General features: G+C 42.5%; 1 pseudogene; it reads right to left on the bottom strand.

The window, feature by feature from the left end:
* Window positions 1-3,579: 3,579 nt before the first annotated feature.
* On the bottom strand, window positions 3,580-4,517 carry LOC125283532 (putative olfactory receptor 2B8; annotated as a pseudogene).
* Between the last annotated feature and the right edge of the window lie 5,898 nt (window positions 4,518-10,415).

The following is a 10,415-nucleotide window of genomic DNA, read 5'->3' as shown; positions in this document are numbered from 1 at the left end:
TAACTTCAAAACAGTTTTTTGGAAAAAAAGAATTGTGTTTCAAAACACAAAGAAAGCCTATTGAATGGGAGAAGATACTTACAAATGACATAGCTGATAAAGGGTTAGTATCCAAAATATGTAAAGATCTTCTACATACAACACCCTAAAACCCCAAATAATCCAATTTTTTAAATGGGCAGAAGACATGAATAGACATTTCGCCAAAGAAAGCACACAGATGGCCAATAGATGCAGAAAGTTGCTCAACATCACTGATCTTCAGAGAAACGCAAATCAAAACCACAGTGAGATCTCGCCTCACACTTGTCAGAATGGCCAAAATCAAAAACATGAGAAGAGAGTGTCAGTGAGGTTGTGGAGAAAAAGGAACCCTCCTGCACTTGTGCTGGGAATGCAAACCGGTGCAGCCGCTGTGGAAAACAGTGTGCAGAGTCCGCAGAAGTCAAGTACAGAACAAACCTCCCATCAGGAAACGGCACCCATGGGTGATTACCCAAAAACAGACCATTCAAAGGCGTTCAGGCACCGCTATATTTACGGCAGCTTTACTTCCAATAACCGACCCGGGGAAGCAGCCCAAGGGTCCATCCGTAGATGACGGGATAGAGAAGACGTGTCATATGTACATGGGGATAGTACTCAGTCATAAAGAAGAACGAAATCTTGCCATTTGGAATGAAGTGGATGGCACTAGATAGTATTATGCTAAGTGAAATAAGTGAGAGGAAGACAAATACTGTGTGATTTCATTTGTATGTGGATTTAAGAAACAAAACAAATGAGCAAAGGAAGAAGAGAAAGAGAAAGACAAACCAAGAAACAGAACGACTGTAGAGAACAGCACACTGATGGCCACCAGAGCGGTGGGGGATGGGGGGATGGGGAAATAAATGATGGGGATTAAGGAGGGCACTTGTGATGAGCAACAAACACAATTGAAACAAAAAAAGGAATTGTGTTTCACGCAAGATGGACATTTTGGGTGTCTGCAATCACGCATCCCCTGAGCTGAAGGTGTGCACCCCGCGTTCCTCACAAAGGACAAGAGCTGGGAGAATCCATGGATTCCTCTAGAGCATAACAGTCGTCCTGAGCTCCAGGTGCTAAACACAGATGGAGTCAAATAACGTAGCCAAGCCTTGGGTACAATCCCACAGCCATGCCACAGTTACTGGTGAAAATACAAAAGGAGACAGTGCAAACAGTATTGGTGACAATTACACAACCCTGGACTCTGTTGTAGACAAAGCATGGGGAGTGTGGGGAGCAGATTCCTAACGTTAGAAAACTGCTACAGAACAATCCTGAACTTGTGTTTGGTCTGTCAAGTAATTTCTTTTTTGTTTTAGCGTGGATCCCAGAGACCTTGTTCTCTATAATTTATTCCCATGAGTCGTAAACATGCAAATACCATTCAAACATTCACTTCAAGAAAATAAATGTTTGACCCCAGGGCGCTGTGTGTTCTTAAGAGCAGAGTAGTTTCTCCCCCAGAACAACAGGCTGTGTAACTTCATGAGACCCTGAGGGGTTTTACACCAAAGAGAGATCATTTGAGGGATTTTAAAGTGACCATTGGGTGTAAATCACGATGTGGTTGAAACTCAACAGAGAGTAGAGCAGCGCATAGTGAGTTCAGTAGATCAGGGATTCAAGCCTTGATTTCAGCTCAGCTCCTGTCTCCACGTCAGAACATGGAGACGCTCTGGGGTCTGTGCTCAGCCCAGAGTCTGCCCGTCCCTGCCCAGGGTCTCTGTCTCTCTCTCTCTCAAATAAATAAATAAATAAATAAGTACAATCTCTAAAACAAAACAGAAATATGATGGAGAATGGAACTTTGTCACCATCGGGGATAAACAGTATAACAAAACCGCTTTTCCGCTGGCACACATGCAGCATCACTGTCCTGTCAAGACAAACCCCAGGGGTGGATTCCAGTGGGAATATTGTGATGCTGTTAGCGATCCAGAGAGACCCTGACCATGTGCATACTCTCCCCCGGCTGTCGTTTCCAGCCTCCAAACGCTGTCTCTGGACAAGGAACTTGTCATGAGCACGACTAGCTCAGGGGGTGCAAGGCCCTGGTGGAGCTGGTCACTGTCGGGTAGGGAACAGCACCCTGGTTACGCGGACGTGTCCAGTCCCAGACACAGATACACTTACCTGCACGGGCTACGAGTTGGGAAAACCTACCAGAAATCAGAACCATGTCCATGAAGATGGCATCGCAGAGCTCCAGCCTCCGTGGGAAAGTGCACTGTGTGCGACAATACAGGACACGACACCAGATCCATGCCCCAAACACGTTTCTGTGCAAGCTGAGCCCGCGGTAAGATCGAAGGGCTGCCGGTCAGACTCAGTTGTTCTGGGATGTTTGCGTTCGTCTCTCCTAATTCAGATTGTGTGACAGCGCTTCAGACTGAGATGGCTATTTGTGAAGTTTACACACACAGAGATGTTTGATAAGTAATATACGTTTATTCATTCCTTACATTTCCTCCTGGTGATTCTAAGTAAGCTCCACAGAACGTGGCATTTCTTGTGAAATAGAGGCCATTTCCTGTATTTTCATAGTATGTTACTGCATTGAAATACACGCGGCTTTGGGCAGATGTCAGATATAAAAGCGTTGATCAGTTGATGCCTGGATCAAAGAACTTGTAAAACAGCATGAAGAGAGGATCTAAATGTATTTTACCCTTTGAAACTTCTGCTGCATTATTGTAGGTAAAACAGATCACATACAAAATGGGCCTTGCGTCATGTACTGTTCACATACGATGCTGTCCTCTAGAGTCATAACAACTAACAGGGGGGCTCACAGACTTAAGGAAAACAGCGCGCAGCCTCACATCGGTGCTTCCCTGGCTCTGCGCAGAATCACACGTCAGCACCACCTGCTGCGTCACTGCTGACGCTCCCACGTCACTGGCACTAACGCGTCACGCCCTCAATGTCTGTGACACGAAGGTTACAGAAAACCACTGTCACACTGGTGTCGTCGTACTAGGGCCTGACATCTGAAGGGATTTATCGGCATTGATGTTAATAGGCTTTTCTCTGAGCTAAAAGTTTGTTTTTCCCGCAGTTGCCCACCTACTTCCATGAAAAAGCTGTGATACAGTCCAGCCACGGACCTCCTAAGAGAGCCACGGTCACGATGCAAGAAGAAGGGATATGCCTCCAACAGTTTGCTAGAAAAATGCTAAACTGTTACTATTTCTTACAGTGTTTGAGTCATTTGTATTCTTATTTTCCCTATGACTTTACAGTATGTGCGTGTCTTCTTGCACAAAGGAATGGACTAGTGTCCCAAATAGGGGGAAATATGCAAAACCTGTGGAGCTTTTCACAATAACATGATGCAGATGCTCTAGGATCACTAGTGAGCATCTCTGGAAGCTGCATGAGTCCATGGACTTAGATTTTGAGCACCCACTTGCATTAAAGCATCAGGTAAGGGAATTCCCTTGATAGATGTCAGAGGAAATTCTAGATGACACAGGGAGGACACAATCATCTTAGAAGCTCTGGCAGTGAAAGTCTTCCATCAAAGGGTCTTCCCCCCATCCCCAGTCATCTGGAGTCACAGTCCCTGCAAAGCACCTTCTTCATTGCTCCCGTCACATCCTTGTTCCGCAGTGTATATATGACGGGGTTGACCATGGGGGTGACGATGGTGTAGAACAGAGAAACGAACTTGCCCTGATCTTGGGAGTAGTTGTTGCTGGGCTGGAGGTAAGCGTAGATGGCCGTGCCATAGAACAGGGAGACCACTGTGATGTGGGACCCACACGTCCCAAACGCTTTCCTCTGCCCTGCAGATGACTTTATTCTTAAGACTGCCCTGACAATCCGACCATAGGAGAAGATGATTAATGCCACAGGCACAAGGAGAATGATCACACTGACAAAGAAGAGCTCAGACTCATTCGCAGTCGTGTCAACACAGGCAAGCTTGAGCAGTGGGGGGACCTCACAAAAGAAATGGTCTATTTATTTCTCCCACAAAGTGGTACAAGGAAGGTGAGCACTGTCTGCAATGAGGAGTTGGCAAAACCAATGACCCACGATGCGGAAGCCATGAGGGCACAGAGACGGGGGTGCATGACCACTGTGTAGTGTAGGGGCCTACAGATGGCTGCATAGCGGTCAAATGCCATGACCCCTAAGAGAATGCATTCAGTCGATCCCAACCCTAGAGCGACAAGTAGCTGAACTATGCAGCCACCAAAGGAGATAGACTTGTCTGCTCCCCTGAGATGAACCAGGAGCTGCGGGACAGTGCTGGTCGTGTAGCACAGGTCCAGAAAGCTCAGGTTGGAGAGGAAAAAGTACATGGGAGTCTGAAGATGGGGGTCCAGGTGGGACAAGGCAATGATGGTGGTGTTTCCCAGCAGAGTGAACAGATAGAAGATCAGAAGAACCACGAAGAGGACGAGCTCCAGCTGAGGCCGGTCCGAGAAACCCAGCAGGACAAACCCAGTGAAAGAACTGCCATTTTTCTGTTCCATCCTCTGTTAGCACATGTTTCCTGTCAGGACCAAGCGTTTAGCAACTTTGAAAAGAAATCTTCAAAAAAATAAACTGTTGGAGTGGGGTGGATCTATCATGTTTTGTACTAAAGGCCATTGGATGTTATCAGTAACGATTTGAATAAATTATTTACTCATTGAAATTACATAGCTTATACCAATAAAGGTCCAGATTATCACAAAAAGTAAATCATTATCATTTAATATAAGAAAAATCACATAATGCCCCTTGTGTTTGCATCAGTCGTAGGTACAAAAAGTCTTTCAGTTACAGCTTAATGATACTTAGAGTATTGTAAATATGTAGGTACATTTTTTAGTCTTTTAAATTATTTATTTAAATTCAATTTAGTTAACATATACTGTATTATTATTTTCAGAGGTAGAGTTCATCAGTTGCATATAACACCCTGAGCTCATTACGTCACATGCCCTCCTTAATGTCCATTATCCACGTGCCCAATCCTCATATCCACCTTCCCTCCAACAACCCTCAGTTTGTTTCCTATAGTTAAGACTCTTTTATGCTTTGTCTCCCTCTCTATTTTCATCTTACTTTATTTTTCCTTCCCTTCCTCTAGGTTCATCTGTTTGGTTTCTTAACTTCCACATATGAATGAAATCATATGGTATTTGACTTTCTTTGACTGACTTATTTTGCTTAGAATAATACCCTCCAGTTACGTCTTGTTGCTGCAAATGGCAAGATTTCATTCTTTTTGATGGTTGAGTAATATTTATATATATATATATATATATATATATATATATATATATATATATATTCTATATCTATTCATTTTCTTTATCCATTCATTTCTCAATGGACATCTGGGCTCTTCCTATATTTTGGCTATTGTGGACATTGCTGCTATGAACATTGGGATGCAGGTGCCCCTTCATGTCACTATGTTTCTATCCTTGGATAAATACCTAGTAGTGCAGTTGCTGGGTTGTAGGGTAGCTCTATTTTCAACTTTTTAAGAAGTGTTCTAGAGTGGCTGCACCAGTTTCCATTCCCACCAACAGTGTAAGAGGGTTCCCCTTTCTCTGTATCCTCACCAACACCTGTGGTTTCCTGACTTGTTAATTTTAGCCATTCTGGCCAGTGTGAGATGGTATCTCTTTGTGGTTTTGAGTTATATTTCCCTGATGCTGAGTGATATTGAGCTAATGGGATTACTTTCCATACACCTGGATTGAAAGATTAATATTGTTCAAATGTTTATACTATCCAAACAATCTACATATTAACTGCAATCCCTATCAGAGTACCATCAGCACTTTTCACAGAGCTGGAACAATCCTAAAATTTGTATGGAACCAGAAAGACCTCAAATAGCCAAAGGAATGTTGAAAAAAAAAGTTTCTAGACAGCAAAGGAAACAGCCATCAAAACAAAGAGGCAACCCATAGAATGGGAGAAGATATTTGCAAATGAAACTACAGATAAAAGGCTGGTATCCAAGATGTATAAAGGACTTCTCAAACTCAATACATGAGAAACAAATAATCAAATCAAAAAATGGGCAGAAGATATGAACAGACACTTTTCCAATGAAGACATACAAATGGCTAACAGACACATGAAACAATGTTCAAAATCATTAGCCATCAGGGAAATACAAATCAAAACCACATTGAGATACCACCTTACACCAGTTAGAATGGCAAAAATGGACAAGGCAAGAAACAACAATTGCTGGAGAGGATGTGGAGAAAGGGGATCCCTCCTACACTCTTGGTGGGAATGCAAGTTGGTACAGCTACATTGGAAAACAGTGTGGACGTCCCTCAAAAAGTTAAAAAGAGAGCTACCCTATGACCCAGCAATTGCACTCCTGGGTATTTACCCCAAAGATACAGACGTAGTGAAGAGAAGGGCCATATGCACCCCAATGTTCATAGCAGCTCTGTCCACAATAGCTAAATTGTGGAAGGAGCTGAGATGCCCTTCAACAGATGACTGGATTAAGAAGATGTGGGTCAATATATACAATGGAATATTACTCAGCCATCAGAAAGAACGATTACACAACATTTGCAGCAACATGGACGGGACTGGAGGAGAAAATGCTAAGTGAATTAAGTCAAGCAGAGAAAGACAATTATATGGTTACACTCATTTGTGGAACATAATAGCACGGAGATCAGTAAAAGAAGGAAGGGAAGAATGAAGGGGGATAAACAGAAGGGGGAATGAACCAAGAAAGACTATGGACCCTGGGATACAAACTGAGGGGTTCAGAGGGGAGGGGGGTGGGGGATTGGGATAGGCCAGTGATGGGTATTAAGGAGGGCACGTATTGCATGGAGCACTGGGTGTTAAAAGCAAACAATGAATCATGGAACATTCCATCAAAAACTAATGATGTACTGTATGGAGACTAACATAACATAATAACAAATTTAAAAAAATAAAAACTAAAAACAAAGTGGGAGGCGTCACAATTCCGGACTTCAAGCTGTATTACAAACTGTAATTATGGAGACAGCAGGGTACTGGCACAAAAACAGACACATAGCTCAATGGAACAGAAAAAATAACCCAGAAATGGACTCTCATCTCTATGGTCAACTAGTCTTTGATAAAGCAGAAAAGAATGTCCAGGGGAAAAAAGACAGTCTCTTCAACAAATGGTACTGGGAAAATTGGACAGCCACATGCAGAAGAATGAAACTGGACCACTCTCTTACACTATACACAAAATATACTCAAAATGGATGAAAGACCTAAATGTGAGACAGATGACTGACAAACACATGAAAAGATGCTCAACATCACTCATCATCAGGGAAATACAAATCAAAACCTCGATGAGATACCACCTCGCACCTGTCAGAATGGCTAATATTGACAGCACAGGAAACACCAGGATGTTGGCAGGGATGTGGAGAAAGGGGAACACTCTTGCATTGTTGGTGGAAATGCAAGCTGGTACAGCCCCTCTTGAAAACAGTATGGGGTTTCCTCAAAGAGTTAATAATAGAACTACCTCCCAACCAGACAATTGCACTACTGCTGATTTACCCAAAGATCAAAAAAACTGATTCGAAGGGTCACATGCACCCCGATGTTTGTAGCAACATTATCAACAATAGCCAAATAATGGGAAAACCCAAATGTCCATTGGATAGTGAGTGGATAAAGAAGATGTGGTACATATGTACTATGGAATATGATTGGTCATCAAAAAGAATGAAATCTTGCCATTTGCTATGATGTGGATGGAGCTAGAGTGTATTATGCTAAGTGACATAAGTCAGACAAATATCATATGATTTCAATCATATATGGACCTTAAGAAACAAAAGAGATGAACATAGGGGACAGGGTGGGGGAAGAGAGATTGGGAAGCAAACCATATGAGATTCTCAGTGATAGAGAACAAACTCAGGGTTGATGGAGGGGGGCAGGTGGGGGATGGGCTAGAAGGGCGATGGCTATTAAGGAGGGACTTGTTGTGATGGGCACTGGGTGTTATATGCACGTGATGAATCACTAAATTCTAAACCTGAGACAAAATTTGACATATATGTTAAGTAACTAGAATTTAAGTAAAAACTTGAAATCAAAAAAAGAGAAAAAAAAAAAGACAATGAGTGTTCCAGTTCCATCATATGCCAATGGTTAGGCACACATTACATTTTTAATTCTTCTAAGACTTCTGAAAACTGATTTGGTTTTGGGGGTAGACACATTGTTGTGTGGGAGAAATTGGTACAATGTTCATAAAATGTTCATGAGATCTGAATAGAGAATGCAGTGTTTCACCTTAGTTTATACCGCCTTTGATTTCCTGTAAAGATGTGATCAGTACTACCCACACATAAAAATCTACGTCGAAAAAATTTCTTAATGGAGTTAATTATAAAGGTATCTGAGACAGTCTAAATGTACAACAACAGGGAATGTGCCCTGACTCACACCTGCTCAGAAGAGCAAATAAAATAAACCACAGTTCAGTCTCACGCACACACGCACGGACACAGATCCTTATCTGAGATCCATTGCCGGCAAATTTGTAAATGTGCCTCATGAAGGGTGCTCTCACCAAAGCAACGGAGAGCAAACGGAAAATGGCAACTCACCCAAGGAAAACACCAGTATCACAATGCACCATAGGATAAAATAGTGATATGTTTTAACATTATGCTATAAATAAGGACTAAGAAGGCCGTGGAGCAAAGATGAAACTCTGGTGAGAGAAAGTCGTAAAACTGATTCGCTGCCTTAAGGGTTGTATATGTATGTGTGTGTACGTAAAAGAACGCTGAATGACTGCCTGTCTGGCAGGTATAAAAATGAATATGATTTTAAGTTGAAAAACAAAATGTCAGGCAAAGGCGATGCCCACCAAAAGAGTAAAAGGAATGGGATTGTGTCTCTATGTTAGCATATCTTCCAGGGCCTTCCTGGACAGCGCACGAGGAGGGACCCGAATGCGAATATCATCGTCTACCTTCTTACCTTTAGGTTTCCACACTGCATTCAGGGGAATTATTATCCTTTAGGAACTCTGGATATGGGAAAGTCAGGCTGCACAATTCATTCTTGCATCGATTCTCCGGAGCTTTTTCTGCTGATCTGGGTCCCCTACTCAGCATCCGTCCGTGTAAAGCTGTGTGCACTGCCCCAGGAAGGAATCTTTCCAGAGAAAGGTATGTTCAGACTAAGGTTAAGGAGGAAGTTTCCTTTCATTTCCTTCTTACAAAATATAAAGAACTGTATGATTAGACTAAGCACCAACATCTCTGTAGGTAGGTATCAAATGACTGAATCCAATAAGGGACATTGATTCCTCTTAGACAAACTATGTAAATAATACTGGCTGCAAATACTGAACACATCCATCCTAGGTCTGGAGCAAAGGACAGCGTCCCTAGACCTCTCATGATGTGTGTGACACAGGAAAATGCAGTTATAAGAATCACAGATAAATTATTCCTTTACATACAAAACAATAAGTACTTGAAAGAAGCACAGGTTATATATAGAGAGAAGATTTTTTATTAGGTAAAATAAAAATAAATAGATTCCACAGAATAAGAAAAAAAGATGGCAGACTATGAAATAATTACCATCTAAAGAAATATAATGGAAAATGACAGCTCACAAAAATACAATTTTATAACAATAGTTAAGAGAACACACATTAAATGAAAGAGGTTAAATGTTCAGTACCAGCACACGAAGCTGATAGAGCCATTATCATAGGTGTTCAATGCTGACAGATAAGCCCACTGATTTTAGTGGAAGAATACATGTTTCCACAAAACCGGATGCTCCGTGTGTACTACACATTTTAAAGGCCAAAGATCTCAAGAAAATGTCTGTGTTGAAGATATTTCAAGTATATAACAGTCATGGATATAATTCACATACAAACTCTGCCCTATCCAGTTTCTGAATGATCGTGAAAGAGTGTTGGCAGTGGTAGGAATGAATCGCTATTGCTTTAATAATGTGACTGTGTCCTAGGTCTGAGCTGACCCAGATCTACCAGAACAGCCCCCGAGGACAATGCAGGAGGAGCTGATGAGGGGAATGCAGCTGTCACAACACGGGAAATGACAGGTCTAATGAACATGGACAGTGCTTTCCAGCAGGTTCCACAGGAGAAGAGGATCAAGTAGGATTTCCCCTGCATGTGGTTTGTTCAGGGAATGCTCTCAGGATAAAGGGTGTGAGGGAACAAAACAGAGCAGAGAACGTTGCTAAGCAAGGATGTGGGCTCAGGTGGACTATGGCCCGAGCCTGATCCCCTAAGAAGCGGGACAGGACTCTCCCACACAAGCAGCCATCTGTGCTGGTGGAAACCCCGCGTCCTCGCTGTCTGATACCGGAGCCGCTATCCACATGTCACCACCTGCGCA

Source organism: Ursus arctos, unplaced genomic scaffold, assembly GCF_023065955.2.
Source record: "Ursus arctos isolate Adak ecotype North America unplaced genomic scaffold, UrsArc2.0 scaffold_31, whole genome shotgun sequence".
NCBI classification, from domain to species: Eukaryota; Metazoa; Chordata; class Mammalia; order Carnivora; family Ursidae; genus Ursus; species Ursus arctos.
This window is presented reverse-complemented; position numbering and strand designations above follow the sequence as displayed.